Source organism: Erythrolamprus reginae, chromosome 6, assembly GCF_031021105.1.
Source record: "Erythrolamprus reginae isolate rEryReg1 chromosome 6, rEryReg1.hap1, whole genome shotgun sequence".
In the NCBI taxonomy this organism is placed as follows: domain Eukaryota; kingdom Metazoa; phylum Chordata; class Lepidosauria; order Squamata; family Dipsadidae; genus Erythrolamprus; species Erythrolamprus reginae.
In genome coordinates this window covers 803,174-830,544 of record NC_091955.1, presented here as the reverse complement: position 1 = coordinate 830,544, position 27,371 = coordinate 803,174, and the positions used below count along the sequence as shown (strand labels likewise).

The window sequence follows — 27,371 nt, the reverse complement described above, 5'->3', positions numbered from 1 at the left end:
TATTATTATTATTATTATTATTATTATTATTATTATTATTCTACCACTTTTTTGCACCTCAGTTATTTCTGGTGCCTGGAGAGACCCTACACCATTCCAGGCCCATAGTCATCCAACCTCTTCTTCGAAACCTCCAGGGTTGGCGCATTCACAGCTTCTGAAGTCAAGTCCTTCTACGAATTAATTGTTCCCTGTGAGAAAATTCCTCCTTTCTTCTAGGTTGGGGATATGTGAGAGAGGCCTTGGATTGAGTTCCCCACGAGTCTGTGCACTGTTGTAATTCAAAGCGACCCCAAAAATATTTCATATTTCTCTGGAGCAGGGATCTAAACGTTGCAGTGAAATGGCCCCCAAGTTAAGTAGAAGTCGAGCAAGACCTAGAGAAGGTTTGTTCACAAGTCAACAGGTAGCAGGTCCTCCTCAATGCTTGATGATTTAATGGATCTTTCTACCGTACATAGCTTTCTTCTTGATAGGAGTGTGGAAATGTTTTATTTCTGCTCTCTTCAATCATTTCCCCCCCAACTTTCCAGTCCAATTTACCGCCTGGGCTGAGCTTTCTGACATCAGCCAAAATCAATGAGGTTCTGCCATGTGCTGACGCTCAAAATAGCTTGGTAAAGACTCCAGAGTTTTTACTTTTTCCATATCTGGCCTCCCTTCATCAGTTTTAATATATAAAGTGGGAAAGATAATCTCCCTTGGATTTGAATTGTAATGGAATTCCAGTTATATCTTTAGATCTGTTCCATGTTGCTTGATTCCTCATTATGTTTAAAAGGGATTTCCATAAATGATTTGGGATTTCCTTGTTAAAATAAATATTTGCGGGAAAGCTCGATACTTAATATCAGGCTAATTTCAAATGCTACTTTGGCATGTGATAGTTAAGTCTTTTAAAAGAAAAACCCCAACAACTCTGGTCTGAATGAATTTGAGTCAGTGAAGGCCTGAATAATGGGATTTGAATCCGTGCCCAGATGTCAAGAATCCGGCAATCAAGGGGTCCTTGGCATCTTCCAAGATCAGCCAAACCAGGCATAGGATACAACCCAAGCCCTGGAGCCTGACTCCGGCTTCAAAGCATCCCAGAGCTTTAAATAAGTCTAAAACAAGCCGAGTTTTTAGAGAAGGAGTGAAAAAATGAGAAGGGATAGGCTAATTTTAAATCTAGCATAAAAATCCTCACGTATTGCTACTTTTCGGTCAAAACATAACAAACAGGCACATTATCTTCTTTTATCCGGTGTTATTTCCCAAATTGAGAAATACAGTTAGGATAGTTGCAAGAATTATCCTGGAAGAAGGAGGAGGAGGAGGTGGGGGAGAGGGGGAGGGAGAAGGAGAAGAAGAAGGAGGGGGAGGAGGAGAAGAAGGAAGAAGAAGATGAAGATGATGATGAAGAAGAAGACTAAGAAGAAAAAGAAGAAGGAGAGGGAGGAGGAGGAGAAGAAGGAAGAAGAAGAAGAAGATGAAGAAGAAGAAGAAGAAGAAGACTAAGAAGAAAAAGAAGAAGGAGAGGGAGGAGGAGGAGGAGGAGAAGAAGGAAGAAGAAGAAGACCAAGAAGAAGAAGAAGACTAAGAAGAAAAAGAAGAAGACAAAGATGAAGAAGAGGAAGAGGAAGAAGAAGAAGAGGAAGAGGAAGAAGAAGAAGAAGAAGAAGAAGAAGAAGAAGAAGAAGAAGAAGAAGAAGAAGAAGAAGAAGAAGAAGTTGTCAAGGCAAGGGCAGGAATCCTATAGGTGTAAGAAGGCAACTGGGGGGTCCAATGTTTGTTTGAAGGCTTTGTGATGGAGCCCCTCTGAGTGTTCCACGCGCATAGCTCCCACAGCCAGGAAATTCTCCCTTATTTTGAAGTTGGCTCTCCCTCCCTGCTTCCCATGGATGCTGCAGAGAATAAATCCACCTTCCCTTCTCTGTGACAGCCCTTCAATTATCTGAGCCTTGCTCTCCTATCTCCTCATCCATCGTGGTCATCCTTCTCTTGCCCTGGAGTTTTCATAAACGCCCATAATCCTTGGCAGGGAAAGATCATCATCATCATCTAATAATAACGACAGGGCTGGGCCTCCCACTTCTTCCTGCCCTCAAAGTCCTTCTTGGTTTTGCCCCTCATGCTGCTCTGGTGCCAAACCAAGACCGGGGAGGCAGATACATGATATGTTTTTTTTCTGAAAATTCACATGGAATAATCAGGAAGAACCGGGGGGAGATCACCTATTTTTAAGCCTAGTATTTATGATGGCTGCGAGTGCCTTGAAAAACGATCCCAGAGATGTGTTTTGGATCACACACGAGGAGACCTCTGCTACTCATTAAAGCAGCCCAACAGTTTCAGGATTCTGCTTCAACCTCTAGAAGGTTAGACGTTCCTTCTGGTTTCATTTCCACATCAGGAAGCAGCATCGGTGGGACGTGGGACACACAGCAATTGGAGCCTGTCTTGCTTTGTGTCTGGGTCACTCTAAAGCATTTCTTTAAATATCTCTTCTGATATTAACCATTCTTTGCTCCATCTGACTTTGCATAGGATAGGAAAGAATAGAATAGAATAGGATATAATAGAATTAAAATAGAATTAGAATAGAATAGAATAGAATAGAATAGAACAGAACAGAACAGAACAGAACAGAATAGAATAGAATAGAATAGGATAGAATTCTTTCTTGGCCAAGTGAGATTGGACACACAAGGAATTTGTCTTGGTGCAGATGCTCCCAGTGTCCATAAAAGAAAAGAGACATTTGTCAAGAATCATGAGGCACAACACTTAATGATTGTCATAGGGGTCAAAGAAGCCATGAGGAAACAATCAATAATAAACCAAGGAATAACACTCACAGAAGTTGAGCAATACAAAGTTTGTGTTTACTGCAAGGGTTGAGTTAAATATTCTTAAATACAGTGTTTGTGGAAAATATGAATTCCAGAACGATGGATGTGGTTCAGGATTTAAGCCGTGATTTTATCCCCAATGTTCTTTTTGATGTGGAAAGGTCTCTGCTTCTTTAAATGAAGCGAGCAATGAATGGTTGTCCGCATGAAACTCAGGTTGACCTCTCTCAAAAAGAATATGATTTTTCCCCCTGAAGATCCACCCATGTATAATATACTTTGTGTATTCTGAGAGCAACATGCTTGCTTCCATAAATGTGAATTCCACCCCAAACCCCTGGAGGTTTGAAGATGCTTAATTACAAGGAAAGACACGGTCATTTTGGCTTCTCTTTCTTTGTGGTTGTTGCTGTCCATATAATTACCCAAAGAATAGCTAGCTGATGAAATCCAAAGAGCATCTTCAAACCCAACAGAATGTGAGGTTGAAAGGGGGGGGGGGGGTTCCTAGTTTCCCTACAGCCAAGGTTGAGATCCCTAGCTACTTGCATTTAGGCTACATATCCTTCAGTGAAGTTCATATAGCAATATATCTCCGGAACCGTCTTCTGCCGCACGAATCCCAGCGACCAGTTAGGTCCTACAGAGTTGGCCTTTTCCGGGTCCCGTCAACTAAACAATGTCGTTTGGTGGGACCCAGGGGAAGAGCCTTCTCTGTGGCGGCCCCGGCCCTCTGGAACCAACTTCCCCCAGATATCAGAGTTGCCCCCACCCTCCTTGCCTTTCGTAAACTCCTTAAAACCCACCTCTGTCGTCAGGCATGGGGGAATTGAGACTTTCCCTTCCCCCTTGGCTTATAAAATTTATGCATGGTATGTCAGTATGTATGATTGGTTTCTTAAATTGGGGTTGTTTATATTACTTTTAATATTAGATTTGTTCATATTGTCTTTTTACTGTTGTTAGCCGCCCCGAGTCTGCGGAGAGGGGCAGCATACAAATCAAATAAGTAAGTAAGTAAGTAAGTAAGTAAGTAAGTAAGTAAGTAAGTAAGTAAGTAAGTAAGTAAATCAATCAATCAATCAATCAATCAATCAATAAAATATCCGTAGTCTTCAGTTACATCTAAATGCAGTGGTATCTTGTTCCTCGTTGTTAATTGTTCCCAGGAGTTGCAACTAGTACCAAAAATTAGGAGTACCAAACAGGGGTTTTTTTCCCATAAGGAACAATATAGTGAGCCACAAGGCAGCCGAGATGGCAAGGTCTACTTTGTGCAACAAAAACGATGAGTAGCAGGGCAAACTTTTCATATCAAAATGCGTTGAGTACCAAAGCAAGGTGTTTCAAACCAAGGTACCACTGTACGTTGTTCATGGGTTAGAAGCCAATAGTTGAAATGTTTGATTGGAATAAACATATTGACTTTATGGGGAAAAAAATCATGGATGGCTACAATAGGTCACAGGAAGACAGATGGAACATTTAATAGGAAAGTGAACCCAAGAACAAGGGCCCCCAGTCTGAGGTTAGTTGGGGGAAAGATCAGAAGCAACACGAGAAAATATTATTTTACTGAAAGTAGTAGATGCTTGGAACAAACTTCCAGCAGACATGGTTGGTAAATCCACAGCAACTGAATTTAAACATGCCTGGGATAAAAACATATCCATCGTAGGATTAAAATACAGGGAATAGTATAAGGGCAGACGAGATGGACCAGGAGGCCTTTTTCTGCCGTCAATCTTCTATGTTTCTATGTTTAACACACTCCAGAATTCTTTTTACTAGAGATAATAAAGAAGCAGCAACCAAAGGATAGTAAATATTTATCATGGCACATTATTACTGCAGCAAGAATGCCTGGCAATCTCCAGGAGAGAATGTATTGATTGACAAAGTATACAGGTGTTCAGAAGTGGACACATTAACAATAGAATTGAAAGGACAAAGTGAGTTGGACTATTTTAAGGTTTGGATGATATGGTATAACTGGATGGGAAAAATAAGAGACAATCAGCGTAGTAGTATAAGTAGGGAAGTCTTAATACCACTCTACTACGCCATGGTCCGACCACACCTGGAGTACTGTGTTCAGTTCTGGTCACCACACTTCAAAAGAGACATTGAAACTCTGGAGAAGGTGCAAAAAAGAGCAACCAAGATGATTAAGGGACTGGAAACCAAGACTTACGAAGAGAGACTGAGGGAACTGGGCATGGATAGCCTAGAGAAAAGGAGGGCCAGAGTGGACATGATAGCAGTCTACAAGTATACGAGGAGATGTCACAGAGAGGAGGGGATCACTTTATTCTTCAGGGCACCAGAGGGCCAGACGAGGAACAACGGAGATTCAACATGGAGATAAGGAAGAACTTCCTGACGGTCAGAACGATCAACTAGTGGAACAACCTACCAGCAGACATTGTGAACTCCAACACTCTGGACATTTTTAAGAGAAGATTGAACTGCCACTTGGCTGGTGTGCTATAGGGTTCCTGCTTAGGCAGGGGGTTGGACTTGATGACCTGCATGGTCCCTTCCAACTCTAACAATAAATAAATAAATAAAGTATGGGAAAGACTAAGAATTGGGACAATGGAAAGATATGATATATTGTAAACAGACAGGTAAGGTGTAAAATTTAGATATGGATTTGTGAGAACATGTTATGATGTTTAAAGAACAATAAAAATAAATAAATTTAAAAGAAATATTGACTTTCCTCTGAGCAGAATTGGGTGTTTATGAGTCCTGCTCAAGGGATGACCCCATCAGCTTCTTGTGGGCAGATTCTGCGGTCTGCAAATGGTAGGGACACAATGGAGATGCTGACCATTGTCCAGAGCCAAAATAAGCAAAGACTTTTTGCCCACCGAGTGTCACAAAGCAATGTGTTGAAGCCTGCATAAAAATAGAAATCTAAATTCATGGGCTGTTACTTTTTCCCTCTATTTCTCCACCAGTTCAACTCGCAATATTTTGAATGGAAAAGGATCTTTAAGAAAGAGACACACAGCGATGGGCCCCTACAGGTACGGCCAGGTACGCAGAACTGGTAGAAAAAAGTTGAGTATGGATCTGTGTTATAATAATATAATATTTAAAACTGAAAAAAAAAAAATAAGAAAAAATAAAAAAAAACCAAGGACAAATAGGCTGAAAAACAGCTTCTATCCCTATATTGAATTCTACTGTATAGTGCAATATTAATGCAGTAACAGGGATTTTTAATTCAATTGTATAGAATGTGAAGGATGTGTGTTTGTATTTTATTTTTATAATTGTAATGTGCACTGAAGATGGCATTTAATTTCGTTGTACGAGGTGCAGTGGCAATAAGTCTGCAGAGTCTGCGGAGAAGGGTGGCATACAAATCCAATAAATAAATGAATGAATGAATGAATGAATGAATAAATATAAACTAAACTAAACTAAACTAAACAACTAAACTAAACTAAACTAAACTAAACTAGACTAATAAACCAATTCTGACTTTGTTGCCTTAAATCTTTGAGTCTGAACGTAAAGTCACCAGGAATGGAACTAAATTTTACAGAGATTTAGCCTTGAAAGGAAGGCAAGCTAGGAATAAGTTCTATTCCCTTGCAAACCTTTGTGCCTCTCTGGCAAGGCTTCATTGATATGGGATATGGGTATCATTGGACTTAACCAAAGGTGGGGAAAAGGGCTTTTGTGCTTAAAGTTAAATCGCATAGAAATCAAAAAGTAAACTTGGAGGTGCTTGGACAGCTGAGCCCATGCTCTTGTGGCAACTTTGAGGGAGGACTAATAATAACTTAGAGATGGAGAATTATTAGCTGGTTTTCCAACCGGAATGTCCGCCCGCGTTTAGATCCTGAGCCCACAGTTTCCAGCGTTGGAGCCAAGCAGGATTCTGCCCTTCTCAGCTGTTTCTCATTTCCATGGCAGCTAATTTTATTCATTTCATATTTCAGCTACAGAATCCACCGATTTGGAGAGTGCAAATTTGCTAATTCAAAAAGTTTGTTTGGTCTGTTACACCGATGACATAAACAAACAAGCGGAATCCTGATGGGCTGCCAGAAATTTCAGGCTCCAGGTGACGCATGAACAGCGAACAATTGGTTAGGAAGAACAATTCCACGGGCAGAACTTTTTTCTATTTTCATATTTAAGAGCTGCCATGAATTGGACTTTCCACATCTCCTTTGCAGCTAGTCGATTGCTTCTGGGTTCTCAGGTTCTAGTTCTCCACTTGGAATACAGGGTTCAGTTCTGGGGAGGGGGCAATTTAAGAAGGACATTGATCAACTGGAGCAAGATCAAAGGAGAGTCACAAGGATGGCGAATGGTCTGGAGACCACGTCCTATGAGGAACGGTTGAAGGATCTAGGGATGTTTAGTCTCCAAAGGAGAAGACTGAGAGGAGACTTGACAGCTGTCTACCAATATCTGAAGGGCTGTCACAGAGCAGAGGGACCAGCATTGTTCTCATTAGCACATGGAAGGACTAGAAACTATGGAATGAAACTGCAAGGGAGGAGATTTAGATGACATATCAGAAAAAAACTTTTTAATGTTAAGGGTGATACACCAGTGGAACCGTCTGCCACAGGAGGTGGTGGGCTCGCTTTCACTGGAGGTCTTCAAACAGAGACTGGACAGTCATCTTTATGGGATGGTTTTAATGTCTCCTGCATTGAGCAGGGGGTTGGACCTGATGACCCTTGAGGTCCCTTCCAACTCTATGATTCTATGATTTAATATTTAAAAATTAATAACAAGAAAGTGAACAGTACAATTTCCCATTAATAACACAAATGTGCTGACCACAGGAAAGTGGTTCTAGTTTCGTATAGTGTGTACTGGTGTGTATTAAAATGTGACTTGGAGGCAGGACTAGGTGAATTCAACTTGGGTTGAACCAATTCAGAAAAATAGATCAATTCACTTTAACAGCTTAGTTTAAATCAATGAACTGGGCATATTATTATTTTTATTTTTTTTCAAACTTGATTCAAGGGGGGGGGGGAGTTTGGTTTGATTGACTTGTTTTGATTCATCCATCCAGTTAATTTTTCCAGGATGATATGGCAAGTCTACTCAGTTTGACTTATTTGATATGTGTCCGTTTGACTCAGAGTCTCTAACCAAAGGCCCAGATTTGCCTTCAGTGCACATAGTTCACCTGTGAAAAATTGCACCTGGGATGATGGTTAATGGATGGTTTACAGGGAACTTCATTTGGACCGTGAAGATTCCCCCCCCCCCCCCATGTTCTTATGTAAGGAAAAAAGACTCCATGGATTATTTTAAAAGGCAAAAAAAAGTACAGTATTACAATAATGTTGTAAGTCTTCATTCTAAGCCTGATGGCTAAAAGGAATCGGAGGGCTAAAAATCGACACCGGCCAAAGAATAGCCGAGGGGTCTTTGTCCTTTCGTGACTCTGCCCAGTGGGGAAGTTTGGAGATGCTGAGAACCTTTCAAGCGGCTTTTCTGCAGCCCTGATGGATGGAGGGGCTTCTCTCCGCCTCCTCCGATGTGACGGGAGCGACTCCCGCTGTGACTGATGGATTTAAGGCCGCGTTTATGCGAATCCTTGCGGTTCAGGGCCGTTATGGCTGTTCCACCTCCTGCCAGAGAAGAATCTGACACTTTGCTTTATTTTGCTCACTTTTCTTCCCCTGGCCTGGGGCTGCGCTTGAGGGGGTCTCCAGATCTCTGCTGTGTCCAAATCTCCCTCCCTCCCTCCCTCTCCCTCCCTCTCTCTTTCTCTCTCTCTCTCTTTTCTCGCATTGCCCTGCGCACGTCCAGGCTGCAGAGGGGGCACCAAATATTTATCCGGTGAGCAGTAAATTAAAACTTGAAACAGCCTCTTCAGTGCCGAATATGAGACACGGCCTCTGAGTGATGGATGGGGCATCCGCCTCAGGATCGCATGGCAGGGGGACCCTGGTGTGTGTGTGTGTGTGTGTGGCAATTATGAGCAATTTTTATGTCCGCCCCCCCCCCCAGACGCTCGCTGTAGTCGGTGGTGATACTGTTTCAAAGAACCCGAGGCCACAAGGAAGGAAGGAAGGAAGGAAAAAAGGAAAGAAGCAAGGAAGGAAGGAAGCAAGGAAGGAATGAAGGAAGGAAGGAAGGGAAAGAGAGAGAGAGAGAAAGAAGGAAAGAAAGAAAGAAAGAAAGAAAGCATTTATAAACCCTATCTAGCATTGCATTTGCAAGATGGATGGGAGGGAAGAAAGAAAGAAAGAAAGAAAGAAAGAAGCAATTTTTAAGCCCTATCTAGTGTTGCATACACAAGATGGATGGGAGGGAAGGAAGGAAGGGAAAGAGAGAGAGAGAGAGAAAGAAGGAAAGAAAGGAAGGAAGGAAGAAAGAAAGAAAGAGAAAAGAAGAAAGAAAGCATTTATAAACCCTATCTAGCATTGCATTTGCAAGATGGATGGGAGGGAAGGAAGAAAGAAAGAAAGAAAAGAAAGAAAGAAAGAAAGAAAGAAAGAAAGAAAGAAAGAGGCAATTTTTAAGCCCTATCTAGTGTTGCATTCACAAGATGGATGGGAGGGAAAGAAGGAAGGAAGGAAGGAAGGAAGGAAGGAAGGAAGGAAGGAAGGAAACCATGCCTTGAAGGGAGAACAGAGGAGAGCACCATTTCAGCCGTGCTCCCTAAATAGGGCACCATTTAACAGACTGACAGAGCTGGAAGGGACCTTAGAGGTCATCTAGTCTAAGTCTCTGCTCCAGCAGGAGACCCTCTCCCATTTCAGACAAATGACAGTTCAATCTCTTCTTAAGAATTTAAGTTCATAAGAAATACATTACAAAAAATATAAGTATTTCATACTCTATTATTAGTTATAGTTATTTTAATCATAACGGCCTCTAAAATTTCAGGGGTGGCTTTTACCATAAAATAAGTGGCAGAAATGATATTTCTTGTCCAGAGTGGAAATAGAATATTCTCTGGTTTCTTCCTAAAATTTAACTTGGCATAAAATACCGATTTAGCCTTTCAGTTAAGCTAACGTCTTCTCTCCTTATTTAATATACATTTGCATAACGGCCCCCCAAATTCATTAAACTACATAAGAAAATAGCTGTGGTTAAACATGAGTAAGTTTGGAGGACAGATATTGTCTTTAAATGATTAAAGAATAACGTGAGAAATGATGAAGGCCACACAACCACCGCCACCGTAAGAAGAAAATATTGAACATTGGCCAATGGATGATTCCCCAGGGATAAAATTTGATTCTTGAATTAATTAAACCAAAATGTATTTAGGTCTATTTTTCAATGCAATATAGCAGCAGGGTGAAATAAATTAGAAACATAAATGAAATAGCTGGCAGTCGCGCTAATCCGGACTAATTAATCAGCTATTGATTATGCATTAAATTTTTCAGACAGAAAGCGAAGGTAGGAACGGACGTATGAGAAATGACATCATCTTCCTGATGATATGAAATTTCTTACTGAGCATTTATTGACTGTGGAGTCTGTTAACAGTTGGTGCTTTTGTTTAATGACCAAATATTGTTTTTTATCCTTCATGTGTTCTCTCCTTCTCTGATGCCTGTGGTAATGCTGGCATTTTAATGAAAAGAAAACACGCTTAGTAAGGGTTGAACAGCTTGAGAATATATACAATCGTGTCACTTTTAAAAGCTCTGCGAATGTCTGGCAATGTTGCTCCAGCGGCTCAAAGCCCCCCTGCAGGGCAGCCAGAAAATAAGATTCAGTCTTCTCCCCATTCAACCCAATTGACAGAATGAAGCTGGCTCCCCTTCCTGTGCCACCACCGTCCGTATTTGCAGCTGGATGGGTTATTATTGTTAGGTTGCTCCAAACAGCTCAGGGGGCACACGAGGATGGTGTAATGTGATTCTTTGGGGATTTTGCAAAATCATAATAAACGGGGCTAGGAGGTCATATTTGCTTCATGGATTTCACCCATCGGCTTCATTCAGTTAAATGAAGAGATTAAACAGATATTGCATTAAGTACAAGGGCAAATGTGTATTATTGTACATTGTCCCAGAATGGGGGAAAGATCTTCTCACATCATATTTTGCACCATATAACAAAATAGCAGAATTGGAAGGGACCTTGGAGGACTTCTAGTCCAGCCCTCTGCACAAGGAGGGTCAGAGAAATGGACGTCCATCCCTTCTTTAAAAACCTCCAGTGTTGAAGTACCCTCAACTTCTGGCAGCCAGCTCTTCCATTGATTATTTGTTCTCACTGGAAGAAAATTACGACTGACAACCAGATGGATGCTTGGATATTTTTAGTTCTAGAATCTTCTCTAGTTAGCGAGATGCAGTGGATTTAGTATACCTGCACTTCAGTAAAGCATTCGACCAAGTGAAGCTAAAACCTAGGCAGAGAGGTTGCAGAAACTGGGCAGGGCTACTCTAGCAAAGAGAACGGCCAGGGGAGACACGAGAGCAGCCTTCCAATACTTGAGGGGCTGCCCCAGAGAGAAGGAAGGGGGTCAGGCTGTTTACCAAAGCACCAGAAGGCCAGACAAGGAACAACGGATGGAGAGGATCAAAGAGAGACTCAACCTGGAAACAAGGAGGGACTTTCTGACGGTGAGAGCGATCAACCAGGGGAAGAGAAATTGCATGCAGAGGTTGTGAATGCTCCAACACTGGAGACCTTCAAGAGGAGATTGGACGGCCATTTGTCTGGGATCGTGTAGGGTTCCTGCTCAAGGAGGGGTTGGACTAGATGACCTACAAGGTCCCTTCCAACTCTAATAATAAATAAAATAAATAATTTTGTATATTTCTGAGGGTACTATAGAAATGAAACTTTTCATGTCTGATTTCTCTTTCCTGTGAAACCACAGGGCCACTTACAATGTGGATAAGGGTGTGTGTGGATGGCAGGCGAGAGGGAGGGAAGACTGTGTCCTTATCAATGACCAGGAGGGGTCACTTCCTTTTCTTTCATTCTTTCAGCAACGTGTCCCATTAGGTCAACTTCATCCATGGGCCTCTATCAAGGAGGAGAATTTACCCCTGAATAAACAAAGAACTGTCTCGAGTTACAGGTCCAGCTGTGAATTGTTTCAATCCTTCGGTCCAGGATTTTGAAATGATAAAAAATATGGAGAGAAAGCAGGATAAAAGGTTATTCTGTTGCAATCATCTTTCCCCTATCCAAGGTTTCTCAAACTAGCAAACTCTGAGCAGTTTACCAAAAGAAAAATCTCAGATCTAAATATTTACTCCAAGATGATAAAATTGTACGTTAGCCCCACAAGACTTTGCCTTTGCTTGGAATTAGTTGGAGAAACAAAGAGGGTCAGGAGAGGCACAAATTCCCGATGCAGATTTGGTTTTAATTTTTTTGCTGCTCTGTGAGGTTTCATTGTTTAACGTTTGCTTTGCTTTCCTTCAACATCAATATTGTCAGCGAGCTGCAGAAATTGCTACTTTTTTCCCCTTGCTACCAGATGAATTTTATTTTTCTCTTTTGTGAAAGGGGGGAAATCACACATTTTTTTGTTCCCAATAGGACTTGGCTGAAGACAGTGGACAAGGCAGCACCAGGAAAGACACTATTAGGATCATCTTATTAAACTGACATGTGGCATGGTAGGTTGTACCTTCCTGTTCTTTTACAGAACAATTACAATTGACAATTACATGCGTATAAACCTGTCTGAACTGCATCTAATCAGGGTTTGCATAAACACTTGCTTCTTACGAATAGAATCTCTTTGGATTGTGTCATCTGCAAAGTCATGGAATTAATCATAAACCAATCCATTACACTCCACTTAGAAACCAATAACTCTCCAACAAACAATATGGTTTCAGGAAAAAAATATCCTGCAATCTGCAACTCTTTCATGAGAACTCCAAGTCCTCGGAGGGGGTGGTATACAAGTCCAATAAATAAAATAAATTCTTACACTGCAGAAACATATGGACCCCTCAACTTGATCAGGGTAAAACAATAGATGCAATTTGCATAGACTTTTGTAAAGCCTTTGATTCAGTAGTTCACGACAAACTACTTCTGAAGCTACAATCCTATGGCATCTCTGCACAGCTACATGATTCCTGTCTAACAAACAACAAGTGGTCAAAATAGGAGGTGTCATATCAAATCCTGCTCCTGTCAATTGTGGTGTCCCTCAAGGCCGTGTTTTAGGACCAACGCTCTTCATACTCTACATAAACGATCTTTGTGATCCTATTATAAGCAACTATTAAACTATTTAACACCACTGACAATGCTGCTACACTTCAAAAAGGCCTTGATCATGTAGCAGAAAGGTCAAACAACTGGCAATATGTACTCGACAAACGAACAAACAAACAAATATAAATAAAAACTAAAGAAAGAGAAAATCGGGGCCTTGCAATTTTATATCAGGATTGCTTCGGCCTCAGTAAGGGCAATTATAATTATAGTGATGTTGATGATGATTGGTGATGGTTTGGACCTGGAACGCTAGAGAGGGAAGGAAATCTCAGGCACCTGCCTGTGAAAAGTTGGAGACGAAGCCTTCTGCTGAAGAAGCAGCCCGAGGTGAAGATCTGCTAGAACTTCAGATCATTCTCCTTCCCTCCATTACAGAGGGAGACCCTTGATGAGATGCAGGGAGACACCAAGACAGAGCCTGTAAGAGCAAGGCTGCTCAGGTTAGTAACATATTGAGAACATCTGGCAGAATTCATCAAATTCGTTCTAATTGTTGCTTGCAGCTGAAGACATGATAAGTAGACTGTAAATAATCTGTGACTCTGGAATGCCCTGTCTCCAAATCTTGGTCCATCTCCAATTCTCCTTCCCTCCCTCCTTCCCTTTCTCTCTCTGTCTCTGTCTCTGTCTCTCTCTCTCTTTCTCCAACGTTTCCCCTCACTTGGATTCCACCTGCGTGGAAGAGCCAAACTCTGACATATTATCCTTCCAAAATTTCTAGGAAGAAAAAGATGGTAAATTGCAGGCATCTCCTTTTCAAATCCAGTGTATTTCCCATCTCCCAATTAATCTGGGCTTCTCAGACCACTTGGGGAGGAAGCCCTCTTCTTAACTGATACCAACGGAATGTGTCACCAAATCTGAAGGCCAGAAGGAGCGGAGGCTTGGAAAATGTAGCAAAACAAATAGGAAAAATGTGCTAGAAATGAAATGAAAGCCCAGGATGATATAGGCCCCTTTGTAGGAAAAGAAAAAGATGACTTAATAATGGTTAATGGTGAAGGAGGAGGAGGAGGAGAAGAAAGATAAGGAGAGGAAGAAGAAGAAAGAGAAGGAGAAAGAGAGGAAGAAGAAGAAGAAGGAAGGAGGAGGAAGAAGAAGAAGAAAGGGAGGAGGAGAAAGAAGGAGAAGAAGGAGAGGAGAAGGAAGGAAGGAAGGAGGAGGAGGAAGAAGAAGAAGAAGTGTATGAGCAGATTTTCTAACTCCTTCCTTCCTTCCTTCTTTCCTTCCTTCCTTCCTCCTTCATAATCTCAACCCTGTGCTTACCACACAAGAAAACCCTCTAACCAGGCACGAGCTCTTCTGCTCCAACGAGCCCTTAATAAGAGACGTCTGAATGCTAATTAACCTTTGGCCACAATTGGCAGCCTGCATAATTATTTGTACAGGGGCGGTGGGGGCGGTGGGGGAGCAGGGGAAACATTCCATTAATATTGTCAGGCGGAAACCTCTGCAGCATCTGGAAGGGGCTTCCTTGTGGACTCCAGGGTCACAGGGTGTCAGGAGAGGCAGCCGGGAAGCCTCACTTAGCTACTCTGGACTTACTCCCCGTTTTGGAGATTTGCGCTAAGCTGATTATGACTGAAAGCAGAAGACCGATTCCCGCATCCTGTCAAGCCGTCTCAGGACCGGCTCCTTCGCTGGAGATTCCGCTCCAGATACGAGTCCTGCTTCCATACAACCACCTCCCACTTCCACACTTAATCAGGAGAGAAAGAATAAAGGAATATGAACACTCTGGCAGAGAGCAGCTCAGCCCTGCAGATAAAATGGAATTAAATTGAATTAAATTGAATTGAATTGAATTAAATAATGAAATTAGATTAGATTAGATTAGATTAGATTAGATTGCATGCTTTATTTTAAAGTTGAAGGATTGCTAACGGAGCCCTGGTGGCTCAGTGGTTAGAATGCAGTATTGCAAGGTAACTCTGCCGACTGTCAGCAGTTCGATCGTGATTGATTCAAGGTCGATTCAGCCTTCCATTTTTCCAAGGTGGGTCAAATGAGGACCCAGATTGTTAGGGGCAACATGCTGACTTTGTAAGGAGCCTCTGCGGTGCAGTGGTTAGAGTGCAGTACTGCAAGCTACTTCTGCTGATCACCGGCTGTCTGTCATCCGTTTGGCATTTCAAATCTCACCACCAGCTCCAGGTTGACTGAGCCTTCCGTCCTTCTGAGGTGGGTCAAATGGGGACCCAGATTGTTGGGGGCCAGAGGCTGGCTCTCACTCTCGGACAGTGCTGTAGAGCACCGTGAAGTGGTATATAAGTCTAAATGCTATTGCTTAGAGAGGGCTTAAAAGCTCTACAAAGCAGTATACAAGCCTAAGGGATGTTGCTAATAGGTTCCCCCAGGGAGATGTCTTTAAAAATATGTGTTTGCATTTTTTGGAACTTTGCTTGACATAAAATTGGGGGAATCCTCAGCTTCCAGTTTACCCCGTATTTAATTAGGCAGAATTTGAAATATTCATTGTAATGGTAAAAGTTTTACAAGTGGCTAAAAATGAGAAGAGATAATACAAACAAATTAAAAAAAGAGAGAAAAATTGTAAAAATGTGTTCAACAAATTTAATGAAAAGAGTAAGTAGTATCGATGTAGGATAGAGAAGTATAGACATATATGTGTATGTATAAATATGTAAAGCTAGAAGAAGTAATATTGTGAAGTGTAAATATACCTGGAAATGAAATAGTTGCAAAAGTGGTTCGTATTTACTTTATCTGTTTATATTTCATATATTCATATTTCATGAAAAGAATTGAATGTTTCTTGCCTGGCCTTTCATCTTTAACTTACCTTTTTCTTCAAGGCTGTTTTAAATTCCATTGTTCCCTTGATGTTTGGTATAATAAATTCTTCATACTAATCAGTTGATTGTCTAAAGTTAAATTGCTTTACTCCGTGGTCGAGTGTTCAAGGATGGAGCCAGCAAGTCAAACGAAGGCCACAGCATTGTGCTGGGAGCTCTTCTCTGGCTATTGTCTTCCTTCTGTGCTGACTCCAAGTGTCTCTTTTATTCCTTGGTGTTTTTCTAGCCTTTGTTTTAATCAGAAACAACCCTCCAATTTAACGGCTTTGGTTTGATTTTTTTTGTAATGCCAGCTTGAGATTCTTTGTTCTTGTATATGCTTAACAATGGAACATCCTTCTATTCAGCAATAAACTTTTCCTTTTTTTGTTGCATTGTTCTCTTCCATGATATTTTTAATTATAAGCACTGGGTTTGATAGAAATGCAGATTTCAGTAAAATTTAGGTTTGCAAAGTAGCTTTCTGCATTTCTGTTGTGAACGTGGGGATTTACACACAACAAACCAGATGGGATTTAAAACAAAGTCAGGGTTTAGTTGTGGGTGGCCCCTTAAGGTTCTCTTCAGTGGAGACCAATTAAGTCCAATTAACTACTCAAGCTCCATTTTAAATTGGATGAAATTAGCATCAGCGTGGTTCAATGCGCTTTTAATTATGTCCCTTGTAGCTACTCGCTAGTGAACAGAGTGACAATGTAGCCTCATTGTTAATGTCAAGTATTTGCTCTCTGGAGTGCAATCTTAAACAATTGGATACTGATTCCCCATTCTTATACACTTCCCTAGTCTGTACACAATGTCTACGATGGAACCAAAGGGTTGGGAACACAGGGCCACTTTTCTGATGCAAAATGGTGTGTAGATATTGTGGTGCCCATGCAAAGGACCTTCATTAAGGACCATACTTCTTTTTCTCCTAAATGTACTTTTCTTGCAACTGTTGATGGTACTAAAACCAGAAAAAGTGCTATGGGATTCCTTCTTTGGATGATGGTTGTTGCCACCATAAATTAACACTGGAAGTTTTCAAGAAGAGGTTGGATAACCATCTGTCTGAAGTAGTGTAGGGTTTCCTGCCTAAGTAGGGGGTGGGAGTAGAAGACCTCCAAGGTCCCTGTTGAATATGCAATGACTAATATGTAAATAGTTTGGGGTATAAATACTGGATGCGGATTGGTTGTTTGCTGAGCGGGAGATTTGAACCATTGTCAGTTACTTTGGGTGGGAAGCCAAGAAGGGGATAAGAACAATAGACCTGAGCTGTAATTGAGTGCAATTACTTTGTAATGGCTGGTGAGACAAGGTTACTCCTGTAGCTCAAACAATAAACTATGAAGATTCCGAGCGCCTAAGCTCTGATTATTTCAGTCCCTTCCAACTCTGTTATTCTACTCTATTCTCTCTCTCCTCCGACAAAACATGTCCAGTTTCTCAAGCGTCAATCTTGGTGGGTCCAGAAATATTTCGCAAGAAGAGTCCTCCAACAAACACCTTACTCCACCAGACGTGAAATATTGAAATTAGACAATTTACAACTATGTCATCTCCGATCCGATCTAACAGTAGTTCATAAAGTGTCCTTCCTGTCAGTGACTACTTCACCTTCAACCGCAACAACACACGAGCGCGTAATAGATTCAAACCTAACGTAAACTGCTCCAAACTCGACTGCAGAAAATACAACTTCAGCAATAGAGCGATTAATGCCTGGAATTCACTTCCTGACTCTGTGGTTTCTTCCCCAAATTCCAAAAACTTTAACCTTAGACTGTCTACAGTCAACCTCTCCCCGTTTCTAAGAGGTCTGTCAGGGACGTGCGTAAGCACACCATTCATAATAATAATAATAATTTATTAGATTTGTATGCCGCCCCTCTCCGCAGACTCGGGGTGGCTACCGTCCCTGTCCTACTGTCCTACTGTCCTATTTTATCCTTGCTTTCTAACTACATTATGCTTATACAAACTACAACCCTATACTTCTTCGACAAAATAAATAAATAAAATAAAAAATCTAGTCTGCAAATGCATTAAAAGAGCCGAGGTGGCGCAGCAGGTAGAGTGCAGTACTGCAGGCCACTAAAGCTGACTACTAGATCTGAAGATCAGCAGTTCAAATCTCACCACCGGCTCCAGGTTGACTCAGCCTTCCATCTTTCCCAGGTGGGTCAAATGAGGACCCAGATGGGGGGGGGCAAGAGGCTGGCTCTGTTTTTAAAAAGTGCTATTGCTAACATGTTGTAAGCCGCCCTGAGTCTAAGTAGAAGGGCGGCATTAAAAAAAAATCAAATTAAAAAAAAATTAAAATAAATAAATAAGTAAATAAGTAAGTAAGTAAGTAAATAAATAAATAAGTAAGTAAATAAGTAAGTAAATAAGTAAGTAAATAAGTAAGTAAATAAGTAAGTAAGTAAGTAAATAAATAAATAAATAAATAAATAAATAAACAAACAAACAAACAAAAGCCTCCAATTCCATTTTCAACTCAGCGATGGGCTTTGAGTCTCTTTCTCCAGCCGTGTGTTCTGGGATTCCTCCTCTTTGTCTCTCTGCTTCTGGTTCCTCCCTGTCTGAGCCCAAAATGCCGTAATTAAAGCCTCGCCTTCCTCTCCACTGTTTTTAGTTTGTTGACAATAATCTGCGAGCGGCCCAGGTCCAGAATTCTGGGGAGCCGATGTTTTCAAAATAAAGCCCAGCGGAAGGAAGAAACCCAGCTGATAAGATTTGCTGCCCTGCAGCTGCTGGTCTTATGGCCAGGGAAGAAGAATGCAACTACTGACCTGACTGAAATTACATTATCTCTCCTTCTCCAAACACAGCGGGGGTAACGTGGATTTTGCAGAGTTGTCGTACGGTGCCACCGCAACTAATCCTCCTTGCAGGCACAATGGGAGGAGGATGAGATCACTGGGCGCCCTGTGTCCTCGGAGTGTGGCTGACCACAACGTTCTCTCTGGCTGATCTGGTGCAGACTTTCTCCATGGTTGATTTTTGCACAGCTCCCATCGTTCATGCACGGTGTTTACTTCTAAAGCCACACTTGGCGTCCAAGCCCCTGATGGATCGGGGTGGGAGAGCCTTGCAACGCAAAATTTAGTTCGCCTGACTTTCACTGGAACCCGTAAACAGCAAAGCGAAAGTTCTTTTCTAACCAGAATTGTTGTTTGGAGGAAAAATTAAGTCATCTTTGTAATTGCATTTAATTTTAATCTACAAGAGCCCTCCACTCCTCCTCCCGCAGCAGAATACCTTACGCAACTAGACTTACAATCCCTAGGTTTAGAAAGGTTAGAACTACGTCGCCTTAAACATGACCTAAGCACAGCCCATAAAATCATCTGCTACAATGTCCTTCCTGTCAGTGACTATTTCAGCTTCAACCACAACAACACAGGAGCACACAACAGATACAAACTCAAAGTAAACCGCTCAAAACTCGACTGCAGGAAATACGACTTTAATGACCGAGTAGTTGATGCATGGAACTCACTACCAGACTCTGTAGTATCATCCCCTAACCCTAAAAACTTTACCCTTATACTGTCCACTGCTGACCTCTCCTGATTAGTCAGTAAGGGGCGTGCATAAGTGCACCAGCGTGCCTTCCATCCATGTTTCTCTCTTACTAGTATCATGTATATGAATATTATTATATCTTTGTATACTATCAATATGTACCTGACAAAACAAATAAATAAATGAACTCTTTTTCAAGCCATCTTCAAGATGCGAAGGCTTCGACTGCCAAAGTTCTCCAAGCAGCATACAATTCACATATCTCCAAATCTCAGTAGCCTTGGTCCTAATTGACGTGCAAACTAACCAGGTTTTGGTCATTGCTTAATGCTGCCTCAATTCTCTGGCAACTCTGAGTAGGCAGGGATCAATGCAAACTTTGTTTATCTGCAAATTCAAGTCCAAAGTAACTCCTGTGTGTGATGTTGACGTGGTATTGAAGGCCTCCACTGAAAAAGAGGTCAGGCTTGTAATAAATCCACGCACAAACTCCGATGTGCCTGCAGCTGAAGAAATGGAATATTTATGCGGCTAATTTTCTCCTTTTTCATTCAAATGGACCCTTTGAGGGATTATGTTGCAGGAAACGTGCTCCTCTACTTCTTCTAATTGTCCCTTCCTTCCTTATAACATCCTTGGTTCCTTTGGGCATTGCCAGAGGAGGGAGAGGAGGGGTCAATAAAATTCAAGATGGCCACCATAACCATGCAGTCGAAGCTCCACCCCCATGTGATGCATGTATTAAGGGGTGGAGCTAAGGTCACATGATTCTGGCAGCCATATTAACTTTTTGGATGCCTTCTCTGAGCTCACCATTGGATGTTACTATCATCACTGTGATCCATTGTTTGGAAGCATGACTTAAATTCCTATGAGGCATTTGGAAGGGGGGGGGGGGAAGGAGATATATATATATATATATGTGTCACATGTTTAAGCTGAATTTGAAAATTAAGGGAGACTAGGATAGATCTATTTCAGCCTTATTTTGGCCTCATCAGCTAGCCATACCCACTGGGACTTGAACCTGCAACCTTTGCCTTGTAAGGCAGAGAATTATCCTCTAGGCTACAGTATCCAATCCCTTCAGCTCTGTACCAGGGAAGGGTTACATTTTGTGTCGAATCACCCTGGTATATTGAAGGAACATCACAGCTCCTTTTTTGCCTCTTGGCAAAAAATATATATTATATATATAATATATATATATATATAAAAATGTACATGTGAAAATCTGCTTTCATATCCCTGCCAAGAAAACCGCATGAGTTCAGGTCAACAAAGTCTGTCCTTTCCCCCCTTCTGTTTACTTTTTACACATCGATGTGTTTATTTGCATTCTTCAAAGGAGTGTCCTTTGAGGGTCAACAAATCCCGTTTTCTTTATTATTATTTTGTAAATTATTTATCCACCAGGAAAACAAAACAAAATATTTTCACTCTTTTGCTGTCAACGTTTCTTAAGTTCACACACTGGTTACTATTAAACTTTGTTTTCTTTTCCACATTTCTTTTGTCTTCTCATGAGATTCTAAGGAAGCTAAGAACATCCGCATCTCTTTAAGCTGTGTCCAGTCTTTAAGCCTCCTGATGTCATTCATCTCTCCTTGTCTTGCCATCGATGGCATCCGTGGGTAGTGACAATGAGGTTAAAATCCTGGCCGTGATGCTATTTGTACCAGTGATGGAATCACAAAGATTGGCACAAGCATGAAAGTGACATCTTATATGACATTGTATAATGATGATGTCATCAGAATAGAATAACAGAGTTGGAAGGGACCTTGGAGGTCTTCTAGTCAAACCCCTTGCCCAAACAGGACACCCTACACCATTCTAGACAAATAGTTGTCTTCCTGAAATCCTCCAGTGTTGGACCACCCACAACTTCTGGTGGCAAGCTGTTCCACTGTTGATTGTTCTCACTGTCAGGATAAGTCATGCATAAGTCATTACTGGTTCTTCCAGAGACTCATGCTTGTCATAGTGCATGAACTACTGTAGTGAAACTCTTCGGGTGATGTTCTTCCTTCCATTCCTCAGAGCCACCATCACTTCTACACCATCTTCTTGTTCTTTCTAAAGATTCCTTAGAAGAGAAATGGAAAGTTTTGCTAACTCTCAAGAGACCTCTTCTGTCTTGGCGCCGAGACCCAATAATCAGAGGCACACCAATGGTCTAACTAATAAAAGGATTTAATACTTACAAAAGTCTGAGTATCGTAGGAGTCTTAGAAGAGTCTTTTCAAAGAGAGAAGCAAATCTCGCAGAGTCTTATCAGTTGGCCAGAATCCCAGAGTGAAGATAAACCCAGTAATAATTACCAGCTGCAGCAAGAGTTCCAAGGCCTAGTTCACAGAAATTAACTGGAAGACTGAAGCTCATTAGCAAGGAATGTTCTCTTTTGAAACCCAAACTGAAGGCAAGCGCCAAGACAAGACGAGTCCTAAAGGAACAACATCGTCTTTCTGCAACAAGGTGGGGCAAGCCTCCCCCTTAAATAGTGTGAGGCCGAGACCCATTGCCCAGCAGTGCTACTCATGGGTCAATCTCCTCTTAGCCAACCATTCCAGTCTCTTGGATGCCCTTCGCACCCTAGGATCCGGAAGAGGCTCCTCCCCTTCCCCTGAGTCACTCATGGCAAGAAAGGCAAAGACAAGTGTTGACCCGTTCATGCCAGGAAGTGAAGAAGGCCTTGGTTGTTCTGACCCCTAACCCCTCATCACTTTCACTTCACTCTCAGGTGTCAGGAATACAGGACGCCTCCCTCGCCCCTCCACAGTCTTCTAACTATAGGGGGTGGACAGAAAAATGGAAACACTTGACTTTTTGGCATCATGCTTGAACATGCATGTTCAAATCAATCAAAACTTGACATATTTTAATGTTTTTTTAAAAAAAATTCTGTGATTTGATAGGTTTTTTTAAACAGAAATTTAAGGAAATGGGTTATAACCTTCTAGAAATGGCAGACCTCTCAGACTTTCAAAGAGGCCAAATTGTTGGTGCTCGAATGGCAGGCGCTCGTGTAAGAGAAAGTGACCGAGTGTTTGGCGTTTCCAGAGGTCATGTCTCCAAAGTCATGACTGCTTTGGAAAGAGAAGGGAGAACGTCCTCAGCCAAGCACAGGTCTGGTCGAAAGTCGAAGTTGTCTGAGCAAGACCGATCAGACTCTAAAGCGAATTGTTAGAGCGGATCGCAAGACCGCAGCTCCTAAAATCACTGCAGAGCTCAATGGACACGTGCAGAACCCAGTGTCCACAAAAACTGTTCGGAGGCAGCTTCACAACCCTGGATTCCACGGAAGAGCTGGAAGGTGTTTCCATTTTTTCACCCTGTATTTGCACAAGACGCCAGCAAACTATCACAGGACCGTACTGTGATAAATAAATATCCACGCATTGTCCATCTTACATTATCCATCCTCACTCCCCCCCTCTCCTGATTGTTCACTTGGATTTTTTTCTTTTTTCCCTTCTCCTTTTTAAAGACTTTTAGCAAATGTTTCCTTTCGTGAAGAATTACAAAATCAGTTCCAATAATTTGTGCATTTTCTTTTATACCTTTATCACATAGACAATATATCTATGGCTTTCTGGTTGGAACCTCAGATTTCTCAAGATCTGATTTTAAAAGTACAATAGCCCCAAATACCAAGATCTGTAAGGCTAAAAATTATTTATTTACTAAAAGTCAAAGAGCACAATTGAGGGTGGAAAAATCTGAGACCAACAATATCCAGACCAGAATATCTACAAGACCACCTTCTGCCGCACGAATCCCAGCGGCCGGTTAGGTCCCACAGAGTTGGCCTTCTCCGGGTCCCGTCAACTAAACAATGTCAGCTGGACCCAGGGGAAGAGCCTTCTCTGTGGTGGCTCCGACCCTCTGGAGCCAGCTCCCCCTAGAGATTAGGATTGCCCCCACCCTCCTTGCCTTTCGTAAACTCCTTAAAACCCACCTCTGCCGTCAGGCATGGGGGAACTGAGACATCTCCCCCTTGCCCATGTAATTTTTGTGTATGATATGATTGTGTGTATGTTTTTATATATTGGGGGTTTAACAATTGTAAAATTGTTATTTTTAGATTTTAAATATTAGATTTGTTAGCATGAATTGTTTTTTATCACTGTTGTGAGTCGCCCCGAGTCTACGGAGAGGGGCAGCATACAAATCTAATAAATAATAATAATAATAATAATAATAATAAGAAGAAGAAGAAGAAGAAGAAGAAGAGGAAAAGAAGAATTAAAGAAGAAGAGGAGGAGGAGGAGGAAATAGTTCGAATGGGCAGCCGTAGAGCTGTCAGTGAAGATGTCAAAGTGATGGACACATTCTGCTTTTAGTGTCTCGCTATGTTTCCATCCTAGTCACAAGTCCTATAAACCCCACATTCTTTCTTTGCAGATGTGCCATGTAGTGAACAGTCACTTTGTCATGAGGAATTTCTCACCATGGGGTTGTGGGTTTTTCCCTCCAGCGAACGCAGCCACAAACAGATTGCTTTCCAACATGTTTCATATTTTTATGACAATAGTGAGATATATTTTCAGTGCTTTGCGTTTATTTAATGTGGGCCTAACTTTCCCAGACTTCCTTTATGTTTCGGTCTGTGTTTGGTGGTGCAAAACTGGAGACTGTGCAGTTTAAATATACGACACAGCCAGGAGCATTTAATCACGGCTAAGAGAACACGTATTGACTTGGTTATTGCCACATATTTATGGATTACTCACCGATTGCTAGCGTGTCAGTCGTACTGCAACCAATCCGTATATCGATCCCATGGGAAATCAGGTACACATAATTCTGTATGCCAAAATCCACGAGGCTGCAATGGAGCAGCTTAAATTTTGCTCCAATCCTCTTTCCTGAAATGGCTACACTTTTGTTGTGGTTAGCTCTGGCCCTGCTCCTGCCCCAAGGACTGTGGATGTGGGAGAGACATCCACATGCTGCAGGCCTGTTTTGCCCCCGGTGGAATCTGCTGATGAAGGCTCCTCTGACCAAGAAGACATGAGTGACAGGGAGGAGGAGAGTGGGGCAGACAGCTCAGAAGGAGATCAATTCTCTAGCTCCGCCTTGGATTCAGAACAAGAGTTAATGATACAGCCACGCATGCGGAGAGCGATGCATAGGCAGCAACAACTGAGAGATTATTATCAAAGAAAAGGAGGCCACCTGTGGTTGGGTGGGGCTCTGGTCATTAGGGAGGCTGCTATAAAGAGCAGCCTGTGGGTTTGGCCATTGTGGAGGATTATCTGATCCTTGTGTTTCGTGACTGCTTTACTGACTTTGACCTTTTGTGTGCTGATTTTTCCCCGCTTTGAAACTAAACCAGAGCCAAGTGTGTTTCACTTTGTGAAAGAAGAAGGACTGTGAATTGCCTCACAGCTGCAAGCTAAGTATCACAGAACTGATAAGGGACTTGTACCAATTACCAGTTTGGTTGGAGACGAGGGCTCTTTGCTGTACCAAAAGAGGGCTTGGTTTAAGGGAATTTTCATTATAAAGAACATTGTTTTGAATTTTCAAACATGTGTGTGTCTGAAATTTGTACCTGTGAATTTTGGGAGGATTCTACCAGAGAGCTCGACAGAACAACTTTTAACTTTCCCGTAGTTTCCCTTCAAATTGCTAGATTCTTGATAGAACCTAGAAATTTGAAGGTCTCTACTGTTGATACTGTGTTGTCTAGTATTGTGAGAGGTGGAAGTGTGGAAGGGCTTCTCCTAAAGTCTACCACCATTTCTACGGTGTTGAGTGTGTTCAGTTCTAGATTGTTGCGGTCCCACCACAAGGATAGTTGTTCAATCTCCTGTCTGTATGCGGTTTCATTGTTGTCTCAATGAGCCCAATCACTGTTGTATCACCTGCAAATTTCATTAATTCAACAGTTTGAGATGCAGTCATTGGTGTATCGAGAGAAGTGGTGAGAGTACACAGCCTTGGGGGGGGGTTTTGCTAATTGTAAATTGTACATTTTGTACAATTGTTCATTCTACAAAAATGTACATTTATTTAGCATAAAGGCATTTCTTTGCTCTAGAATTTCTTGGTGCTGAACTGATAACTGATAGATTATAGACGTATCGTCTATAGGTTCAAGTTCTTAATCTTGAAGATGGTAATAAGGAAAAAATTGAGAAAAAAGGGGGGAAATCTTGATATGGGCTGGCTTGATAATAGGATTATAATTCTGATGATCTGAATTATGGACATGTGTGTATTAATCTTATTAAAACAATAAAAATTGTTGATAATTAAAAATGTTTGAGGGGTTTGAATCAAGTTTACGACTGCAGCCTAAACTGACATTTCCCCCTTGGAATTAATCTAATCTTTCCCCCTCAAGTCCCAAGTCATTAATAATACTCTTTTGCAGAGCAGCATAGGGCTGAAAATTGTGATTCCAGGCCAATGGTTTGTTTTGATGGCAGGAACAAGCTGCAGTCTGATGAACCACACACAGCAGGATGGATATAGTAAATATTTACGGAGCATCCTATATTTCATAGAAGCAGCATTGTCCCAGCCTACGTTCTATTGATGACTAATGCCATGTTTATTTTATGAAAGAAAAAACCTCTTTGCCATGAAATGGAAGGAAAGGCTGGTTGTAACGGCAGAGAAATGCCGCGATTTCAATTCCAAATCCAACATAGCAGAGATTGGTATATAAATGGCCTGAATCTGTAATTGAATGTTGCCGAGTTTTAAAAACACTGATCTATCTGTCAGTCTGTATCTCTTAAAAGGACACAGGCATTTCCAGAGTCATGGAGCTGCATGGGCTGTTACTCCATGGTGCAATCCCTTTATGTGCCTAATAGCAGCAGAGTAGAAGTGGAAAGTGGGACACCAGGTGATTTTCTTCCAATGAATGAGGAAGATATATTTAGCAACTAGCATGTTTGTGCTAGGGGTTGCACTAGGCAGTACCACACTTGTACGTCTGCCCTGGGGGGGGGGAGGTTGTCATAATGAGTAGTAGTAGTAGTAGTAGTAGTAGTAGTAGTAGTAGTAGTAGTATTAATTTATTGATTAGATTTGTATGCCTCCCCTCTCCAAAGACTCGGGGCGGCTCACAACAATAAAAACAGTACAAATCCAATAATTAAAAACAGTTTAAAACCCCTTAATGTAAAAAAAACAATCATGCATAAATTCCCCATGCCTGACAACAGAGGTGGATTTTAAGGAGTTTGCGAAAGGTAAGGAGGGTGGGGCAATCCTAATCTCCGTGGAGAGTTGATTCCAGAGGGTCAGGGCCGCCACAGAGAAGGCTCTTCCCCTAGGTCCTGCCAGACGACATTGTTTAGTCAACGGGACCCGGAGAAGGCCAGCTCTGTGGGACCTAACTGGTCGCTGGGATTCGTGCGGCAGAAGTCGGTCCCTGAGATATTCTGGTCCGGTGCCATGAAGGGCTTTATAGGTCATAGCCAACACTTTGAATTGTAACTGGAAACTGATCGGCAACCAATGCAGACTGCGAACTGAGATCCAATGTTTGCCAGCTCACCACTGATAGGATCCTTAATGGCAGTGGAAGAGCTGGGAACATCAGGAGCACCTGGAAAGAGACATTTGGAGCAAGTAGAACAATGAAAAAAAATGTGCGAAGACTTAGGGCTTGGAAAACTTCTTCCCAAAGAGTAACAATGAAAGAGCTTGCAAGTGGGTAAGAGCTGGGAACATGGTTAGCACCTGGTTAGGGCTGGAAAGAAACATCTGGAGCAAGTTAGAGCAATGAGGAAGACCCTGCAAAGACTTAGGGCTTGGAAAACATTCTTCACAGAGAGTAACAATAAAAGAACTTGCAAGCTTGTAAGAGCTGGGAACATTATGAGCCGAGGTGGCGCAGCAGGTAGAGTGCTGTACTGCAGCCACTGAAGCTGACTGTAGATCTGAAGGTCAGCGGTTCAAATCTCATCACTGGCTCAAGGTTGACTCAGCCTTCCATCCTTCCGAGGTGGGTCAAATGAGGACC

The 27,371-nt window shown here is 41.8% G+C and overlaps 1 protein-coding gene across 1 annotated transcript in view; it reads left to right on the top strand.

Annotated features, from left to right (window-relative positions):
• ELAPOR2 (endosome-lysosome associated apoptosis and autophagy regulator family member 2) overlaps positions 1-27,109 on the top strand; it is a 399,643-nt gene extending 372,534 nt beyond the window's left edge. The window contains exon 23 of the transcript XR_011559428.1: positions 26,965-27,109. The gene's annotated coding sequence lies outside the window, so the exon portion shown is untranslated. The remainder of the gene's footprint in view (positions 1-26,964) is intronic.
• The last annotated feature ends 262 nt before the right edge of the window (positions 27,110-27,371 follow it).